Source organism: Lissotriton helveticus, chromosome 4_2, assembly GCF_964261635.1.
Source record: "Lissotriton helveticus chromosome 4_2, aLisHel1.1, whole genome shotgun sequence".
Classification (NCBI taxonomy): Eukaryota; Metazoa; Chordata; class Amphibia; order Caudata; family Salamandridae; genus Lissotriton; species Lissotriton helveticus.
The window spans coordinates 56,838,556-56,860,444 of record NC_136064.1 but is presented as its reverse complement, the minus strand read 5'-3'; the positions used below and the strand labels follow the sequence as shown (position 1 = coordinate 56,860,444).

Here is a 21,889-nt window from a genome sequence, read left to right as displayed (position 1 = left end):
TGCACAAATGGCATAATCTCTGCACTCGTGGCGGAATCTCTGCACTCGTGGTGGAATCTCCGCACTCGTGGTGGAATCTCTGCACTTGTGGCAGAATTTCTGAACTCATGGCGGAATCTCTGCACTTGTGGCAGAATCTCTGCACTCATGGTGGAATCGCCACACTTGTGGTGGAATCCACGCACACGTGGTGGAATCTCTACACTTGTGGCGGAATCTCCACACTCGTGGTTGAATCTCTGGACTGATGGCAAAATCTCTGCACTTATGGCGGAATCTCTACAGTCGTGGCAGAATCTCTGCATGCGTGGTGGAATCTCCACACTTGTGGCAGAATCTCCACACTCGTGGTGGTATCTCTGCACTCATGGTGGAATCTCCTCACTTGTGGCAAAATCTCTGCACTCATGGCAGAATCTCTGCACTCGTGGCTGAATCTCTGCACTCGTGGTGGAATCTCCACACTTATGGTGTTATCTCTGCACTTGTGGCAGAATCTCTGAACTCATGGCGTAATCTCTGCACTTGTGGCAGAATCTCTACAATCATGGGTGAATCGCCACACTTGCGGTGCAAATCCCCGCACGCATGGTGGAATCTCTACACTTGTGGTTGAATCTCCACACTTGTGGTGGAATCTCTGCACTTCTGGCGGAATACCTGCACTTATGGCAGAATCTCCGCACACATGGTGGAGTCTCCACACTCGTGGTAGAATCTCTGCACTCATAGTGGAATCTATACCCTTGTGGCGCAATCCCCGCACACGTGATAGAATCCACATACTTGTGGCGGAATCTCCACACTCCTGGTGGAATTTCTGCACTCATGGTGGAATCTCTGCACTAATGGTGGAATCTCTACACTCCGGGTGGAATCTCCGCATCAATAGTGGAATCTCCACACTTGTGTCGGAATCTCCACACGTGGCGCAATCCCAACACTCATGGTGGAATCTCTGCACTCATGGTGGAATCACCACACTTGTGGTGGAATCTCCCACCCTCCCGTGGTGAAATCTCCACATTTGTGGCGGACTCTCCATACTCGTGGTGGAAGCTCTGCACTGATGGCGGAATCTCTACACTCGTGGCAGAATCTCTGCATGCATGGTGGAATCTCCACACTTGTGGCAGAATCTCCAGACGCCTGGCAGAATCTCCGCACTAGTGTTGGAATCTCTGCACTCATGGTGGACTCTCCGCACTCGTGGTGGAATCCACACTCGTGGTGGAATCTCTGCACTTGTAGCGGAATCTCTGCACTCATGGCAGAATCTCTGCACTCGTGGCAGAATCTCTGCACTCGTGGTGGTATCTCCACACTCTTGGTGGAATCTCTGCACTTGTGGCAGAATTTCTGAACTCATGGTGGAATCTCTGCACTTGTGGCAGAATCTCTGCACTCATGGTGGAATCGCTACACTTGTGGTGGAATCCCTGCACACGTGGTAGAATCACCACACTTGTGGTGGAATCTCCCACATTCCAGTGGTGAAATCTCCACACTTGTGGCGGAATCTTCACACTTATGGTGGAATCTCTGCACTGATGGTGGAATCTCTGCACTTATGGTGGAATCTCTACACTCGTGGCAGAATCTCTGCACTCGTGGTGGAATCTCCACACTCATGGTGGAATCTCTGCACTTGTGGCGGAATCTCTGCACTCATGGCAGAATCTCTGCACTCGTGGCAGAATCTCTGCACTCGTGGTAGAATCTCTACACTCTTGGTGGAATCTCTGCAATTGTGGCGGAATCTCTGCACTCGTGGTGGAATCGCTGCACTCTGGTGGAATCCCTGCACTCATGGCGGAATCTCTGCACTCATGGCGGAATCTCTACACTCCTGGTGGAATCTCCGCATGAGTGGTGGAATCTCCGCATGAGTGATGGAATCTCCACACTTGTGTCGGAATCTCCACACGTGGCGGAATCCCAACACTCACGGTGGAATCTCTACACTCATGGCGGAATCACCACACTTGTGGTGGAATCTCCCACATTCCCGTGGTGAAATCTCCACACTTGTGGCGGAATCTTCACACTTATGGTGGAATCTCTGCACTGATGGTGGAATCTCTGCACTTATGGTGGAATCTCTACACTTGTGGCAGAATCTCCACACTCATGGTGGAATCTCTGCACTTGTGGCGGAATCTCTGCACTCATGGCAGAATCTCTGCACTCGTGACAGAATCTCTGCACTCGTGGTAGAATCTCTACACTCTTGGTGGAATCTCTGCAATTGTGACGGAATCTCTGCACAAATGGCATAATCTCTGCACTCGTGGCGGAATCTCTGCACTCGTGGTGGAATCTCCGCACTCGTGGTGGAATCTCTGCACTTGTGGCAGAATTTCTGAACTCATGGCGGAATATCTGCACTTGTGGCAGAATCTCTGCACTCATGGTGGAATCGCCACACTTGTGGTGGAATCCCCGCACACGTGGTGGAATCTCTACACTTGTGGCGGAATCTCCACACTCGTGGTTGAATCTCTGGACTGATGGCAAAATCTCTGCACTTATGGCGGAATCTCTACACTCGTGGCAGAATCTCTGCATGCGTGGTGGAATCTCCACACTTGTGGCAGAATCTCCACACTCGTGGTGGTATCTCTGCACTCATGGTGGAATCTCCTCACTTGTGGCAAAATCTCTGCACTCATGGCGGAATCTCTGCACTCGTGGCAGAATCTCTGCACTCGTGGTGGAATCTCCACACTTATGGTGTTATCTCTGCACTTGTGGCAGAATCTCTGAACTCATGGCGTAATCTCTGCACTTGTGGCAGAATCTCTACAATCATGGGTGAATCGCCACACTTGCGGTGCAAATCCCCGCACGCATGGTGGAATCTCTACACTTGTGGTTGAATCTCCACACTTGTGGTGGAATCTCTGCACTTCTGGCGGAATACCTGCACTTATGGCAGAATCTCCGCACTCATGGTGGAGTCTCCACACTCATGGTAGAATCTCTGCACTCATAGTGGAATCTATACCCTTGTGGCGGAATCACCGCACACGTGATAGAATCTCCATACTTGTGGCGGAATCTCCACACTCCTGGTGGAATTTCTGCACTCATGGTGGAATCTCTGCACTAATGGCGGAATCTCTACACTCCTGGTAGAATCTCCGCATCAATAGTGGAATCTCCACACTTGTGTCGGAATCTCCACACGTGGCGCAATCCCAACACTCATGGTTGAATCTCTGCACTCATGGTGGAATCACCACACTTGTGATGGAATCTCCCACCCTCCCGTGGTGAAATCTCCACATTTGTGGCGGAATCTCCATACTCGTGGTGGAAGCTCTGCACTGATGGCGGAATCTCTGCACTTATGGCGGAATCTCTATACTCGTGGCAGAATCTCTGCATGCATGGTGGAATCTCCACACTTGTGGCAGAATCTCCACACGCCTGGCAGAATCTCCGTACTAGTGTTGGAATCTCTGCACTCATGGTGGACTCTCCGCACTCGTGGTGGAATCTCCACACTCGTGGTGGAATCTCTGCACTTGTAGCGGAATCTCTGCACTCATGGCGGAATCTCCACACTCATGGTGGAATCTCGACACTCGTGGGGGAATCTCCACACTCGTGGTGGATTCTCTGCACTCGTGGCCGAATCTTCACACTCATGGTGGAATCTCTGCACTCATGGTGAAAACTCCACACTTGTGGTGGAATCTCTGCACTCATGGTGGAATCTCCACACTCGTGGTAGAATCTCTGCACTCCTGGGTAAATCTCTGCACTCTTGGCAGAATCCCGGCACTCATGGCGGAATCTCTGCACTCATGGCGGAATCTCCATACTCATGGTGGAATCTCGACACTCGTGGGGGAATCTCCACACTCGTGGTGGATTCTCTGCACTCATGGCCGAATCTTCACACTCATGGTGGAATCTCTGCACTCATGGTGAAAACTCCACACTTGTGGTGGAATCTCTGCACTCATGGTGGAATCTCCACACTCGTGGCAGAATCTCTGCACTCCTGGGTAAATCTCTGCACTCTTGGCAGAATCCCGGCACTCATGGCGGAATCTCTGCACTCATGGCGGAATCTCCATACTCATGGTGGAATCTCGACACTCGTGGGGGAATCTCCACACTCGTGGTGGATTCTCTGCACTCATGGCCGAATCTTCACACTCATGGTGGAATCTCTGCACTCCTGGTGAAATCTCCACACTCTTGGTGGAATCTCCATACTTGTGGTGGAATCTCTGCACTCATGGTGGAATCTCCACACTCGTGGTGGAATCTCTGCACTCATGGTTGAATCTCTGCACTTGTGGGGGAATCTCCAATGCATGGTGGAATCTCCACACCTGTGGCGGAATCGCCACACTCATAGTGGAATCGCTGCACTCATTGCGGAATCTCTGCACTTATGGCAGAATCTCTACACTCGTGGCAGAATCTACGCACTTGTGGTGGAATCTCTGCACTCATGGTGGAATCTCTGCATTAGTGATGGAATCTCCACACTCATGGTGGAATCTCTGCACTTGTGGCAGAATCTCTGCACTCATGGTGGAATTTCTGCACTTGTAGCAGAATCTCTGCACTTGTGGTGGAATCTCCACACTCGTGGTGGAATCTCTGCACTCGTGGTGGAATCGCTGCACTCTGGTGGAATCCCTGCACTCATGGCGGAATCTCTGCACTCATGGCGGAATCTCTACACTCCTGGTGGAATCTCCGCATGAGTGGTGGAATCTCCGCATGAGTGATGGAATCTCCACACTTGTGTCGGAATCTCCACACGTGGCGGCGTCCCAACACTCATGGTGGAATCTCTACACTCATGGCGGAATCACCACACTTGTGGTGGAATCTCCCACATTCCCGTGGTGAAATCTCCACACTTGTGGCGGAATCTTCACACTTATGGTGGAATCTCTGCACTGATGGTGGAATCTCTGCACTTATGGTGGAATCTCTACACTCGTGGCAGAATCTCCACACTCATGGTGGAATCATTGCACTTGTGGCGGAATCTCTGCACTCATGGCAGAATCTCTGCACTCGTGGCAGAATCTCTGCACTCGTGGTAGAATCTCTACACTCTTGGTGGAATCTCTGCAATTGTGGCGGAATCTCTGCACAAATGGCATAATCTCTGCACTCGTGGCGGAATCTCTGCACTCGTGGTGGAATCTCCGCACTCGTGGTGGAATCTCTGCACTTGTGGCAGAATTTCTGAACTCATGGCGGAATCTCTGCACTTGTGGCAGAATCTCTGCACTCATGGTGGAATCGCCACACTTGTGGTGGAATCCCCGCACACGTGGTGGAATCTCTACACTTGTGGCGTAATCTCCACACTCGTGGTTGAATCTCTGGACTGATGGCAAAATCTCTGCACTTATGGCGGAATCTCTACAGTCGTGGCAGAATCTCGGCATGCGTGGTGGAATCTCCACACTTGTGGCAGAATCTCCACACTCGTGGTGGTATCTCTGCACTCATGGTGGAATCTCCTCACTTGTGGCAAAATCTCTGCACTCATGGCGGAATCTCTGCACTCGTGGCAGAATCTCTGCACTCGTGGTGGAATCTCCACACTTATGGTGTTATCTCTGCACTTGTGGCAGAATCTCTGAACTCATGGCGTAATCTCTGCACTTGTGGCAGAATCTCTACAATCATGGGTGAATCGCCACACTTGCGGTGCAAATCCCCGCACGCATGGTGGAATCTCTACACTTGTGGTTGAATCTCCACACTTGTGGTGGAATCTCTGCACTTCTGGCGGAATACCTGCACTTATGGCAGAATCTCCGCACACATGGTGGAGTCTCCACACTCGTGGTAGAATCTCTGCACTCATAGTGGAATCTATACCCTTGTGGCGGAATCCCCGCACACGTGATAGAATCCACATACTTGTGGCGGAATCTCCACACTCCTGGTGTAATTTCTGCACTCATGGTGGAATCTCTGCACTAATGGTGGAATCTCTACACTCCGGGTGGAATCTCCGCATCAATAGTGGAATCTCCACACTTGTGTCGGAATCTCCACACGTGGCGCAATCCCAACACTCATGGTGGAATCTCTGCACTCATGGTGGAATCACCACACTTGTGGTGGAATCTCCCACCCTCCCGTGGTGAAATCTCCACATTTGTGGCGGACTCTCCATACTCGTGGTGGAAGCTCTGCACTGATGGCGGAATCTCTACACTCGTGGCAGAATCTCTGCATGCATGGTGAAATCTCCACACTTGTGGCAGAATCTCCAGACGCCTGGCAGAATCTCCGCACTAGTGTTGGAATCTCTGCACTCATGGTGGACTCTCCGCACTCGTGGTGGAATCCACACTCGTGGTGGAATCTCTGCACTTGTAGCGGAATCTCTGCACTCATGGCAGAATCTCTGCACTCGTGGCAGAATCTCTGCACTCGTGGTGGTATCTCCACACTCTTGGTGGAATCTCTGCACTTGTGGCAGAATTTCTGAACTCATGGTGGAATCTCTGCACTTGTGGCAGAATCTCTGCACTCATGGTGGAATCGCTACACTTGTGGTGGAATCCCTGCACACGTGGTAGAATCACCACACTTGTGGTGGAATCTCCCACATTCCCGTGGTGAAATCTCCACACTTGTGGCGGAATCTTCACACTTATGGTGGAATCTCTGCACTGATGGTGGAATCTCTGCACTTATGGTGGAATCTCTACACTCGTGGCAGAATCTCCACACTCATGGTGGAATCTCTGCACTTGTGGCGGAATCTCTGCACTCATGGCAGAATCTCTGCACTCGTGGCAGAATCTCTGCACTCGTGGTAGAATCTCTACACTCTTGGTGGAATCTCTGCAATTGTGGCGGAATCTCTGCACAAATGGCATAATCTCTGCACTCGTGGCGGAATCTCTGCACTTGTGGTGGAATCTCCGCACTCGTGGTGGAATCTCTGCACTTGTGGCAGAATTTCTGAACTCATGGCGGAATCTCTGCACTTGTGGCAGAATCTCTGCACTCATGGTGGAATCGCCACACTTGTGGTGGAATCCCCGCACACGTAGTGGAATCTCTACACTTGTGGCGGAATCTCCACACTCGTGGTTGAATCTCTGGACTGATGGCAAAATCTCTGCACTTATGGCGGAATCTCTACACTCGTGGCAGAATCTCTGCATGCGTGGTGGAATCTCCACACTTGTGGCAGAATCTCCACACTCGTGGTGGTATCTCTGCACTCATGGTGGAATCTCCTCACTTGTGGCAAAATCTCTGCACTCATGGCGGAATCTCTGCACTCGTGGCAGAATCTCTGCACTCGTGGTGGAATCTCCACACTTATGGTGTTATCTCTGCACTTGTGGCAGAATCTCTGAACTCATGGCGTAATCTCTGCACTTGTGGCAGAATCTCTACAATCATGGGTGAATCGCCACACTTGCGGTGCAAATCCCCGCACGCATGGTGGAATCTCTACACTTGTGGTTGAATCTCCACACTTGTGGTGGAATCTCTGCACTTCTGGCGGAATACCTGCACTTATGGCAGAATCTCCGCACTCATGGTGGAGTCTCCACACTCGTGGTAGAATCTCTGCACTCATAGTGGAATCTATACCCTTGTGGCGGAATCACCGCACACGTGATAGAATCTCCATACTTGTGGCGGAATCTCCACACTCCTGGTGGAATTTCTGCACTCATGGTGGAATCTCTGCACTAATGGCGGAATCTCTACACTCCTGGTGGAATCTCCGCATCAATAGTGGAATCTCCACACTTGTGTCGGAATCTCCACACGTGGCGCAATCCCAACACTCATGGTGGAATCTCTGCACTCATGGTGGAATCACCACACTTGTGGTGGAATCTCCCACCCTCCTGTGGTGAAATCTCCACATTTGTGGCGGAATCTCCATACTCGTGGTGGAAGCTCTGCACTGATGGCGGAATCTCTGCACTTATGGCGGAATCTCTACACTCGTGGCAGAATCTCTGCATGCATGGTGGAATCTCCACACTTGTGGCAGAATCTCCAGACGCATGGCAGAATCTCCGCACTAGTGTTGGAATCTCTGCACTCATGGTGGACTCTCCGCACTCGTGGTGGAATCTCCACACTCGTGGTGGAATCTCTGCAATTGTAGCGGAATCTCTGCACTCATGGCAGAATCTCTGCACTCGTGGTGGTATCTCCACACTCTTGGTGGAATCTCTGCACTTGTGGCAGAATTTCTGAACTCATGGTGGAATCTCTGCACTTGTGGCAGAATCTCTGCACTCATGGTGGAATCGCTACACTTGTGATGGAATCCCTGCACACGTGGTAGAATCACCACACTTGTGGTGGAATCTCCCACATTCCCGTGGTGAAATCTCCACACTTGTGGCGGAATCTTCCCACTTATGGTGGAATCTCTGCACTGATGGTGGAATCTCTGCACTTATGGTGGAATCTCTACACTCGTTACAGAATCTCTGCACTCGTGGTGGAATCTCCACACTCATGGTGGAATCTCTGCACTTGTGGCGGAATCTCTGCACTCATGGCAGAATCTCTGCACTCGTGGCAGAATCTCTGCACTCGTGGTAGAATCTCTACACTCTTGGTGGAATCTCTGCAATTGTGGCGGAATCTCTGCACAAATGGCATAATCTCTGCACTCGTGGCAGAATCTCTGCACTCGTGTTGGAATCTCCGCACACGTGGTGGAATCTCTGCACTTGTAGCAGAATTTCTGAACTCATGGCGGAATCTCTGCACTTGTGGCAGAATCTCTGCACTCATGGTGGAATCGCCACACTTGTGGTGGAATCCCCGCACACGTGGTGGAATCTCTACACTTGTGGCGGAATCTCCACACTCGTGGTTCAATCTCTGGACTGATGGCGAAATCTCTGCACTTATGGCGGAATCTCTACACTCGTGGCAGAATCTCTGCATGCGTAGTGGAATCTCCACACTTGTGGCAGAATCTCCACACACGTGGTGGTATCTCTGCACTCATGGTGGAATCTCCTCACTTGTGGCAAAATCTCTGCACTCATGGCGGAATCTCTGCACTCGTGGCAGAATCTCTGCACTCGTGGTGGAATCTCCACACTCATGGTGTTATCTCTGCACTTGTGGCAGAATCTCTGAACTCATGGCGTAATCTCTGCACTTGTGGCAGAATCTCTACAATCATGAGTGAATCGCCACACTCGCGGTGCAAATCCCCGCACGCATGGTGGAATCTCTACACCTGTGGTGGAATCTCCACACTTGTGGTGGAATCTCTGCACTTCTAGCGGAATATCTGCACTTATGGCAGAATCTCCGCACTCATGGTGGAGTCTCCACACTCGTGGTGGAATCTCTGCACTCATAGTGGAATCTATACACCTGTAGCGGAATCACCGCACACGTGATAGAATCTCCATACTTGTGGCGGAATCTCCACACTCCTGGTGGAATTTCTGCACTCATGGTGGAATCTCTGCACTAATGGCGGAATCTCTACACTCCTGGTGGGATCTCCGCATCAATAGTGGAATCTCCACACTTGTGTCGGAATCTCCACACGTGGCGCAATCCCAACACTCATGGTGGAATCTCTGCACTCATGGTGGAATCACCACACTTGTGGTGGAATCTCCCACCCTCCCGTGGTGAAATCTCCAGATTTGTGGCGGAATCTCCATACTCGTGGTGAAAGCTCTGCACTGATGGCGGAATCTCTGCACTTATGGCGGAATCTCTACACTCGTGGCAGAATCTCTGCATGCATGGTGGAATCTCCACACTTGTGGCAGAATCTCCACACGCCTGGCAGAATCTCCGCACTAGTGTTGGAATCTCTGCACTCATGGTGGACTCTCCGCACTCGTGGTGGAATCTCCACACTCGTGGTGGAATCTCTGCACTTGTAGCGGAATCTCTGCACTCATGGCGGAATCTCCACACTCATGGTGGAATCTCGACACTCGTGGGGGAATCTCCACACTCGTGGTGGATTCTCTGCACTCGTGGCCGAATCTTCACACTCATGGTGGAATCTCTGCACTCATGGTGAAAACTCCACACTTGTGGTGGAATCTCTGCACTCATGGTGGAATCTCCACACTCGTGGTAGAATCTCTGCACTCCTGGGTAAATCTCTGCACTCTTGGCAGAATCCCGGCACTCATGGCGGAATCTCTGCACTCATGGCGGAATCTCCATACTCATGGTGGAATCTCGACACTCGTGGGGGAATCTCCACACTCGTGGTGGATTCTCTGCACTCATGGCCGAATCTTCACACTCATGGTGGAATCTCTGCACTCCTGGTGAAATCTCCACACTCTTGGTGGAATCTCCACACTCGTGGTGGAATCTCTGCACTCATGGTGGAATCTCTGCACTTGTGGGGGAATCTCCAATGCATGGTGGAATCTCCACACCTGTGGCGGAATCGCCACACTCATAGTGGAATCGCTGCACTCATTGCGGAATCTCTGCACTTATGGCAGAATCTCTACACTCGTGGCAGAATCTACGCACTCGTGGTGGAATCTCTGCACTCATGGTGGAATCTCTGCATTAGTGATGGAATCTCCACACTCATGGTGGAATTTCTGCACTTGTGGCAGAATCTCTGCACTCATGGTGGAATTTCTGCACTTGTAGCAGAATCTCTGCACTTGTGGTGGAATCTCCACACTCGTGGTGGAATCTCTGCACTCGTGGTGGAATCGCTGCACTCTGGTGGAATCCCTGCACTCATGGCGGAATCTCTGCACTCATGGCGGAATCTCTACACTCCTGGTGGAATCTCCGCATGAGTGGTGGAATCTCCACATGAGTGATGGAATCTCCACACTTGTGTCGGAATCTCCACACGTGGCGGAATCCCAACACTCATGGTGGAATCTCTACACTCATGGAGGAATCACCACACTTGTGGTGGAATCTCCCACATTCCCGTGGTGAAATCTCCACACTTGTGGCGGAATCTTCACACTTATGGTGGAATCTCTGCACTGATGGTGGAATCTCTGCACTTATGGTGGATTCTCTACACTCGTGGCAGAATCTCCACACTCATGGTGGAATCTCTGCACTTGTGGCGGAATCTCTGCACTCATGGCAGAATCTCTGCACTCGTGGCAGAATCTCTGCACTCGTGGTAGAATCTCTACACTCTTGGTGGAATCTCTGCAATTGTGGCGGAATCTCTGCACAAATGGCATAATCTCTGCACTCGTGGCGGAATCTCTGCACTCGTGGTGGAATCTCCGCACTCGTGGTGGAATCTCTGCACTTGTGGCAGAATTTCTGAACTCATGGCGGAATCTCTGCACTTGTGGCAGAATCTCTGCACTCATGGTGGAATCGCCACACTTGTGGTGGAATCCCCGCACACGTGGTGGAATCTCTACACTTGTGGCGGAATCTCCACACTCGTGGTTGAATTTCTGGACTGATGGCAAAATCTCTGCACTTATGGCGGAATCTCTACACTCGTGGCAGAATCTCTGCATGCGTGGTGGAATCTCCACACTTGTGGCAGAATCTTAACACTCGTGGTGGTATCTCTGCACTCATGGTGGAATCTCCTCACTTGTGGCAAAATCTCTGCACTCATGGCGGAATCTCTGCACTCGTGGCAGAATCTCTGCACTCGTGGTGGAATCTCCACACTTATGGTGTTATCTCTGCACTTGTGGCAGAATCTCTGAACTCATGGCGTAATCTCTGCACTTGTGGCAGAATCTCTACAATCATGGGTGAATCGCCACACTTGCGGTGCAAATCCCCGCACGCATGGTGGAATCTCTACACTTGTGGTTGAATCTCCACACTTGTGGTGGAATCTCTGCACTTCTGGCGGAATACCTGCACTTATGGCAGAATCTCTGCACTCATGGTGGAGTCTCCACACTCGTGGTAGAATCTCTGCACTCAAAGTGGAATCTATACCCTTGTGGCGGAATCACCGCACACGTGATAGAATCTCCATACTTGTGGCGGAATCTCCACACTCCTGGTGGAATTTCTGCACTCATGGTGGAATCTCTGCACTAATGGCGGAATCTCTACACTCCTGGTGGAATCTCCGCATCAATAGTGGAATCTCCACACTTGTGTCGGAATCTCCACACGTGGCGCAATCCCAACACTCATGGTGGAATCTCTGCACTCATGGTGGAATCACCACACTTGTGGTGGAATCTCCCACCCTCCCGTGGTGAAATCTCCACATTTGTGGCGGAATCTCCATACTCGTGGTGGAAGCTCTGCACTGATGGCGGAATCTCTGCACTTATGGCGGAATCTCTACACTCGTGGCAGAATCTCTGCATGCATGGTGGAATCTCCACACTTGTGGCAGAATCTCCAGACGCCTGGCAGAATCTCCGCACTAGTGTTGGAATCTCTGCACTCATGGTGGACTCTCTGCACTCGTGGTGGAATCTCCACACTCGTGGTGGAATCTCTGCACTTGTAGCGGAATCTCTGCACTCATGGCAGAATCTCTGCACTCGTGGCAGAATCTCTGCACTCGTGGTGGTATCTCCACACTCTTGGTGGAATCTCTGCACTTGTGGCAGAATTTCTGAACTCATGGTGGAATCTCTGCACTTGTGGCAGAATCTATGCACTCATGGTGGAATCGCTACACTTGTGGTGGAATCCCTGCACACGTGGTAGAATCTCTACACTTGTGGTGGAATCTCCACACTTGTGGTGGAATCTCGGCACTCATGGTGGAATCTCTGCACTTATGGCAGAATCTCTGCACTCATGGTGGAATCTCCACACATGTGGTGGAATCTCTGCACTCATGGTGGAATCTCCTCACTTGTGGTAGAATCTCTGCACTCATGGTGGAATCTCCACACTCGTGGTGGAATCTCTGCGCTCATGGTGGAATCTCTGCACTGTGGGGGGAATCTCCAATGCATGGTGGAATCTCCACACCTGTGGGGAATTGCCACACTTGTAGTGGAATCGCTGCACTCTTGGAAGAATCTCTGCACTTATGGCAGAATCTCTACACTCGTGGCAGAATCTCCGCACTCATGGTGGAATCTCTGCACTCATGGTGGAATCTCCGCATTCGTGGTGGAATCTCCACACTCATGGTAGAATCTCTGCACTTGTGGCAGAATCTCTGCACTCATGGTGGAATCTCTGCACTTGTAGCAGAATCTCTGCACTCTTGGTGGAATCTCCACACTTGTGGTGGAATCTCTGTACTCGTGGTGGAATCTCTGCACTCATGGGGGAATCTCTGCACTTGTGGCAGAATATCTGCACTCGTGGTGGAATCTCTGCACTTGTGGGGGAATCTCCAATGCATGGTAGAATCTCCACACCTGTGGCGGAATCGCCACACTCATAGTGGAATTGCTGCACTCATTGCGGAATCTCTGCACTCATGGCAGAATCTCTACACTCGTGGCAGAATCTACGCACTCGTGGTGGAATCTCTGCACTCATGGTGGAATCTCTGCATTCGTGATGGAATCTGCGCACTCATGGTGGAATCTCTGCACTTGTGGCAGAATCTCTGCACTCATGGTGGAATTTCTGCACTTGTAGCAGAATCTCTGCACTTGTGGTAGAATCTCCACACTCGTGGTGGAATCTCTGCACTCGTGGTGGAATCTCTGCACTCATGGGGGAATCTCTGCATTTGTGGCAGAATCTCTGCACTCGTGGTGGAATCGCCACTCACATGGTGGAATCTCCACACTCGTGGTGGAATCGCTGCACTCTGGTGGAATCCCTGCACTCATGGCGGAATCTCTGCACTCATGGCGGAATCTCCATACTCATGGCGGAATCTCTGCACTCGTGGCCGAATCTTCACACTCATGGTGGAATCTCTGCACTCATGGTGAAATCTCCACACTCTTGGTGGAATCATCATACTTGTGGTGGAATCTCTGCACTCATGGTGGAATCTCCACACTCGTGGTGGAATCTCTGCACTTATGGTGGAATATCTGCACTTGTGGGGGAATCTCCAATGCATGGTGGAATCTCCACACCTGTGGCGGAATCGCCACACTCATAGTGGAATCGCTGCACTCATTGCGGAATCTCTGCACTTATGGCAGAATCTCTACACTCGTGGCAGAATCTACGCACTCGTGGTGGAATCTCTGCACTCATGGTGGAATCTCTGCATTAGTGATTGAATCTCCACACTCATGGTGGAATCTCTGCACTTGTGGCAGAATCTCTGCACTCATGGTGGAATTTCTGCACGTGTAGCAGAATCTCTGTACTTGTGGTGGAATCTCCACACTCGTGGTGGAATCTCTGCACTTGTGGTGGAATCGCTGCACTCTGGTGGAATCCCTGCACTCATGGTGGAATCTCTGCACTCATGGCGGAATCTCCACACTCATGGTGGAATCTCGACACTCGTGGGGGAATCTCCACACTCGTGGTGGATTCTCTGCACTCGTGGCCGAATCTTCACACTCATGGTGGAATCTCTGCACTCATGGTGAAAACTCCACACTCTTGGTGGAATCTCCACACTTGTGGTGGAATCTCTGCACTCATGGCGGAATCTCTGCACTCGTGGCAGAATCTCTGCACTCGTGGTGGAATCTCCACACTCATGGTGTTATCTCTGCACTTGTGGCAGAATCTCTGAACTCATGGCGTAATCTCTGCACTTGTGGCAGAATCTCTACAATCATGGGTGAATCGCCACACTCGCGGTGCAAATCCCCGCACGCATGGTGGAATCTCTACACTAGTGGTGGAATCTCCACACTTGTGGTGGAATCTCTGCACTTCTAGCGGAATATCTGCACTTATGGCAGAATCTCCGCACTCATGGTGGAGTCTCCACACTCGTGGTGGAATCTCTGCACTCATAGTGGAATCTATACACTTGTAGCGGAATCACCGCACACGTGATAGAATCTCCATACTTGTGGCGGAATCTCCACACTCCTGGTGGAATTTATGCACTCATGGTGGAATCTCTGCACTAATGGCGGAATCTCTACACTCCTGGTGGGATCTCCGCATCAATAGTGGAATCTCCACACTTGTGTCGGAATCTCCACACGTGGCGCAATCCCAACACTCATGGTGGAATCTCTGCACTCATGGTGGAATCACCACACTTGTGGTGGAATCTCCCACCCTCCCGTGGTGAAATCTCCGCATTTGTGGCGGAATCTCCATACTCGTGGTGGAAGCTCTGCACTGATGGCGGAATCTCTGCATTTATGGCGGAATCTCTACACTCGTGGCAAAATCTCTGCATGCATGGTGGAATCTCCACACTTGTGGCAGAATCTCCACACGCCTGGCAGAATCTCCGCACTAGTGTTGGAATCTCTGCACTCATGGTGGACTATCCGCACTCGTGGTGGAATCTCCACACTCGTGGTGGAATCTCTGCACTTGTAGCGGTATCTCTGCACTCATGGCGGAATCTCCACACTCATGGTGGAATCTCGACACTCGTGGGGGAATCTCCACACTCGTGGTGGATTCTCTGCACTTGTGGCCGAATCTTCACACTCATGGTGGAATCTCTGCACTCATGGTGAAAACTCCACACTTGTGGTGGAATCTCTGCACTCATGGTGGAATCTCCACACTCGTGGTAGAATCTCTGCACTCCTGGGTAAATCTCTGCACTCTTGGCAGAATCCCTGCACTCATGGCGGAATCTCTGCACTCATGGCGGAATCTCCATACTCATGGTGGAATCTCGACACTCGTGGGGGAATCTCCACACTCGTGGTGGATTCTCTGCACTTGTGGCCGAATCTTCACACTCATGGTGGAATCTCTGCACTTCTGGTGAAATCTCCACACTCTTGGTGGAATCTCCATACTTGTGGTGGAATCTCTGCACTCATGGTGGAATCTCCACACTCGTGGTGGAATCTCTGCACTCATGGTGGAATCTCTGCACTTGTGGGGGAATCTCCAATGCATGGTGGAATCTCCACACCTGTGGCGGAATCGCCGCACTCATAGTGGAATCGCTGCACTCATTGCGGAATCTCTGCACTTATGGCAGAATCTCTACACTCGTGGCAGAATCTACCCACTCGTGGTGGAATCTCTGCACTCATGGTGGAATCTCTGCATTAGTGATGGAATCTCCACACTCATGGTGGAATCTCTGCACTCGTGGTGGAATCGCTGCACTCTGGTGGAATCCCTGCACTCATGGCGGAATCTCTGCACTCATGGCGGAATCTCTGCACTCATGGCGGAATCTCTACACTCCTGGTGGAATCTCCGCATGAGTGGTGGAATCTCCGCATGAGTGATGGAATCTCCACACTTGTGTCGGAATCTCCACACGTGGCGGAATCCCAACACTCATGGTGGAATCTCTGCACTCATGGCGGAATCACCACACTTGTGGTGGAATCTCCCACATTCCCGTGGTGAAATCTCCACACTTGTGGTGGAATCTTCACACTTATGGTGGAATCTCTGCACTGATGGTGGAATCTCTGCACTTATGGCAGAATCTCTACACTCGTGGCAGAATCTCTGCATGCGTGGTGGAATCTCCACACTTGTGGCAGAATCTCCACACTTGTGGTGGAATCTTCACACTCGTGGTGGAATCTCTGCACTCATGGCGGAATCTCTACACTTATGGCAGAATCTCTACACTTGTGGCAGAATCTCCGCACTTGTGGTGGAATCTCTGCACTCATGGTGGAATCTCCGCACTTGTGGTGGAATCTCCACACTCGTGGTGGAATCTCTGCACTTCTGGCGGAATCTCTGCACTATTGGCGGAATCTCTGCACTCGTGGCAGAATCTCTGCACTCGTGGTGGAATCTCCACACTCGTGGTTGAATCTCTGCACTTGTGGCAGAATCTCTGAACTCATGGCAGAATCTCTGCACTTGTGGCATAATTTCTGCACTCATGGTGGAATCGCCACACTCGTGGTGGAATCCCAGCACGCATGGTCGAATCTCTACACTTGTGGTGAAATCTCCACACTTGTGGTGGAAGCTCTGCACTCATGGTGGAATCTCTGCACGTAAGGCAGAATCTCTTCACTCATGGTGGAATCAAAACACTAGTGGTGGAATCTTGGCACTCATGGTGGAATCTCCTCACTTCTGGCAGAATCTCTGCACTTATGGCGGAATTTCTGCACTCGTGGCAGAATCTCGACACTCGTGGTGGATTCTCTGCACTTGTGGCCGAATCTTCACACTCATGGTGGAATCTCTGCACTCATGGTGAAAACTCCACACTTGTGGTGGAATCTCTGAACTCATGGTGGAATCTCCACACTCGTGGTAGAATCTCTGCACTCCTGGGTAAATCTCTGCACTCTTGGCAGAATCCCTGCACTCATGGCGGAATCTCTGCACTCATGGCGGAATCTCCATACTCATGGTGGAATCTCGACACTCGTGGGGGAATCTCCACACTCGTGGTGGATTCTCTGCACTTGTGGCCGAATCTTCACACTCATGGTGGAATCTCTGCACTCCTGGTGAAATCTCCACACTCTTGGTGGAATCTCCATACTTGTGGTGGAATCTCTGCACTCATGGTGGAATCTCCACACTCGTGGTGGAATCTCTGCACTCATGGTGGAATCTCTGCACTTGTGGGGGAATCTCCAATGCATGGTGGAATCTCCACACCTGTGGCGGAATCGCTGCACTCATAGTGGAATCGCTGCACTCATTGCGGAATCTCTGCACTTATGGCAGAATCTCTACACTCGTGGCAGAATCTACGCACTCGTGGTGGAATCTCTGCACTCATGGTGGAATCTCTGCATTAGTGATGGAATCTCCACACTCATGGTGGAATCTCTGCACTCGTGGTGGAATCGCTGCACTCTGGTGGAATCCCTGCACTCATGGCGGAATCTCTGCACTCATGGCGGAATCTCTGCACTCATGGCGGAATCTCTACACTCCTGGTGGAATCTCCGCATGAGTGGTGGAATCTCCGCATGAGTGATGGAATCTCCACACTTGTGTCGGAATCTCCACACGCGGCGGAATCCCAACACTCATGGTGGAATCTCTGCACTCATGGCGGAATCACCACACTTGTGGTGGAATCTCCCACATTCCCGTGGTGAAATCTCCACACTTGTGGTGGAATCTTCACACTTATGGTGGAATCTCTGCACTGATGGTGGAATCTCTGCACTTATGGCGGAATCTCTACACTCGTGGCAGAATCTCTGCATGCGTGGTGGAATCTCCACACTTGTGGCAGAATCTCCACACTTGTGGTGGAATCTTCACACTCGTGGTGGAATCTCTGCACTCATGGCGGAATCTCTACACTTATGGCAGAATCTCTACACTTGTGGCAGAATCTCCGCACTTGTGGTGGAATCTCTGCACTCATGGTGGAATCTCCGCACTTGGGGTGGAATCTCCACACTCGTGGTGGAATCTCTGCACTTCTGGCGGAATCTCTGCACTATTGGCGGAATCTCTGCACTCGTGGCAGAATCTCTGCACTCGTGGTGGAATCTCCGCACTCGTGGTTGAATCTCTGCACTTGTGGCAGAATCTCTGAACTCATGGCAGAATCTCTGCACTTGTGGCATAATTTCTGCACTCATGGTGGAATCGCCACACTCGTGGTGGAATCCCAGCACTCATGGTCGAATCTCTACACTTGTGGTGGAAGCTCTGCACTCATGGTGGAATCTCTGCACGTAAGGCAGAATCTCCGCACTCATGGTGGAATCAAAACACTAGTGGTGGAATCTTGGCACTCATGGTGGAATCTCCTCACTTCTGGCGGAATCTCTGCACTTATGGCGGAATTTCTGCACTCATGGCAGAATCTCTCCACTAGTGGTGGAATCTCCACACTTGTGGTGTTATCTCTGCACTTGTGGCAGAATCTCTGCACTCATGGTGGAATCGCCACACTCGTGGTGGAATCCCAGCACGCACGGTCGAATCTCTACACTTGTGGTGAAATCTCCACACTTGTGGTGGAAGCTCTGCACTCATGGTGGAATCTCTGCACGTAAGGCAGAATCTCCGCACTCATGGTGGAATCTCAACACTCGTGGTGGAATCTTGGCACTCATGGTGGAATCTCCTCACTTCTGGCGGAATCTCTGCACTTATGGCGGAATCTCTGCACTCGTGGCAGAATCTCTGCACTAGTAGTGGAATCTCCACACTCGTGGTGTTATCTCTGCACTTGTGGCAGAATCTCTGAACTCAAGGTGTAATCTCTGCACTTGTGGCAGAATCTCTGCACTCATGGGTGAATCGCCACACTCGCGGTGGAATCCCCGCACGCATGGTGGAATCTCTACACTTGTGGTGGAATCTCCACACTTGTGGTGGAATCTCTGCACTCATGGCGGAATCTCTGCACTTATGGCAGAATCTCTGCACCCATGGTGGAGTCTCCACACTCATGGTGGAATCTCTGCACTCATGGTGGAATCTATACACTTGTGGCGGAATCTCCGCACACGTGATAGAATCTCCAAACTTGTGGCGGAATCTCCACACTTGTGGTGGAATTTCTGCACTCATGGTGGAATCTCTGCACTAATGGCGGAATCTCTACACTCCTGGTGGAATCTCCGCATGAGTGGTGGAATCTCCGCATGCGTGGTGGAATCTCCACACTTGTGGCAGAATCTCCACACTTGTGGTGGAATCTTCACACTCGTGGTGGAATCTCTGCACTCATGGCGGAATCTCTACACTTATGGCAGAATCTCTACACTTGTGGCAGAATCTCCGCACTTGTGGTGGAATCTCTGCACTCATGGTGGAATCTCCGCACTTGTGGTGGAATCTCCACACTCGTGGTGGAATCTCTGCACTTCTGGCGGAATCTCTGCACTATTGGCGGAATCTCTGCACTCGTGGCAGAATCTCTGCACTCGTGGTGGAATCTCCGCACTCGTGGTTGAATCTCTGCACTTGTGGCAGAATCTCTGAACTCATGGCAGAATCTCTGCACTTGTGGCATAATTTCTGCACTCATGGTGGAATCGCCACACTCGTGGTGGAATCCCAGCACTCATGGTCGAATCTCTACACTTGTGGTGGAAGCTCTGCACTCATGGTGGAATCTCTGCACGTAAGGCAGAATCTCCGCACTCATGGTGGAATCAAAACACTAGTGGTGGAATCTTGGCACTCATGGTGGAATCTCCTCACTTCTGGCGGAATCTCTGCACTTATGGCGGAATTTCTGCACTCATGGCAGAATCTCTCCACTAGTGGTGGAATCTCCACACTTGTGGTGTTATCTCTGCACTTGTGGCAGAATCTCTGCACTCATGGTGGAATCGCCACACTCGTGGTGGAATCCCAGCACGCACGGTCGAATCTCTACACTTGTGGTGAAATCTCCACACTTGTGGTGGAAGCTCTGCACTCATGGTGGAATCTCTGCACGTAAGGCAGAATCTCCGCACTCATGGTGGAATCTCAACACTCGTGGTGGAATCTTGGCACTCATGGTGGAATCTCCTCACTTCTGGCGGAATCTCTGCACTTATGGCGGAATCTCTGCACTCGTGGCAGAATCTCTGCACTAGTAGTGGAATCTCCACACTCGTGGTGTTATCTCTGCACTTGTGGCAGAATCTCTGAACTCAAGGTGTAATCTCTGCACTTGTGGCAGAATCTCTGCACTCATGGGTGAATCGCCACACTCGCGGTGGAATCCCCGCACGCATGGTGGAATCTCTACACTTGTGGTGGAATCTCCACACTTGTGGTGGAATCTCTGCACTCATGGCGGAATCTCTGCACTTATGGCAGAATCTCTGCACCCATGGTGGAGTCTCCACACTCATGGTGGAATCTCTGCACTCATGGTGGAATCTATACACTTGTGGCGGAATCTCCGCACACGTGATAGAATCTCCAAACTTGTGGCGGAATCTCCACACTTGTGGTGGAATTTCTCCACTCATGGTGGAATCTCTGCACTAATGGCGGAATCTCTACACTCCTGGTGGAATCTCCGCATGAGTGGTGGAATCTCCGCATGAGTGATGGAATCTCCACACTTGTGTCGGAATCTCCACACGTGGCGGAATCCCAACACTCATGGTGGAATCTCTGCACTCATGGTGGAATCACCACACTTGTGGTGGAATCTCCCACATTCCCGTGGTGAAATCTCCACACTTGTGGCGGAATCTTCACACTTATGGTGGAATCTCTGCACTGATGGTGGAATCTCTGCACTTATGGTGGAATCTCTACACTCGTGGCAGAATCTCTGCACTCGTGGTGGAATTTCCACACTCATGGTGGAATCTCTGCACTTGTGGCGGAATCTCTGCACTCATGGCAGAATCTCTGCACTCGTGGCAGAATCTCTGCACTCGTGGTAGAATCTCTACACTCTTGGTGGAATCTCTGCAATTGTGGCGGAATCTCTGCACAAATGGCATAATCTCTGCACTCGTGGCAGAATCTCTGCACTCGTGGTGGAATCTCCGCACTCGTGGTGGAATCTCTGCACTTGTGGCAGAATTTCTGAACTCATGGCGGAATCTCTGCACTTGTGGCAGAATCTCTGCACACATGGTGGAATCGCCACACTTGTGGTGGAATCCCCGCACACGTGGTGGAATCTCTACACTTGTGGCGGAATCTCCACACTCGTGGTTGAATCTCTGGACTGATGGCGAAATCTCTGCACTTATGGCGGAATCTCTACACTCGTGGCAGAATCTCTGCATGCGTGGTGGAATCTCCACACTTGTGGCAGAATCTCCATACTCGTGGTGGTATCTCTGCACTCATGGTGGAATCTCCTCACTTGTGGCAAAATCTCTGCACTCATGGCGGAATCTCTGCACTCGTGGCAGAATCTCTGCACTCGTGGTGGAATCTCCACACTCATGGTGTTATCTCTGCACTTGTGGCAGAATCT

The 21,889-nt window shown here is 51.1% G+C and overlaps 1 long non-coding RNA gene and 6 pseudogenes across 2 annotated transcripts in view; all 7 read right to left on the bottom strand.

The window, feature by feature from the left end:
• Positions 1-21,889, bottom strand: part of LOC144752194 (uncharacterized) — a 659,734-nt gene that overhangs the window by 385,440 nt on the left and 252,405 nt on the right. The window lies entirely within an intron of this gene.
• LOC144752148 (uncharacterized) lies at positions 3,002-4,154 on the bottom strand (annotated as a pseudogene).
• LOC144752147 (uncharacterized) lies at positions 4,171-5,429 on the bottom strand (annotated as a pseudogene).
• Positions 9,371-13,641, bottom strand: LOC144752146 (uncharacterized; annotated as a pseudogene).
• Positions 13,757-16,178, bottom strand: LOC144752145 (uncharacterized; annotated as a pseudogene).
• Positions 16,195-19,058, bottom strand: LOC144752144 (uncharacterized; annotated as a pseudogene).
• Positions 19,055-21,695, bottom strand: LOC144752143 (uncharacterized; annotated as a pseudogene).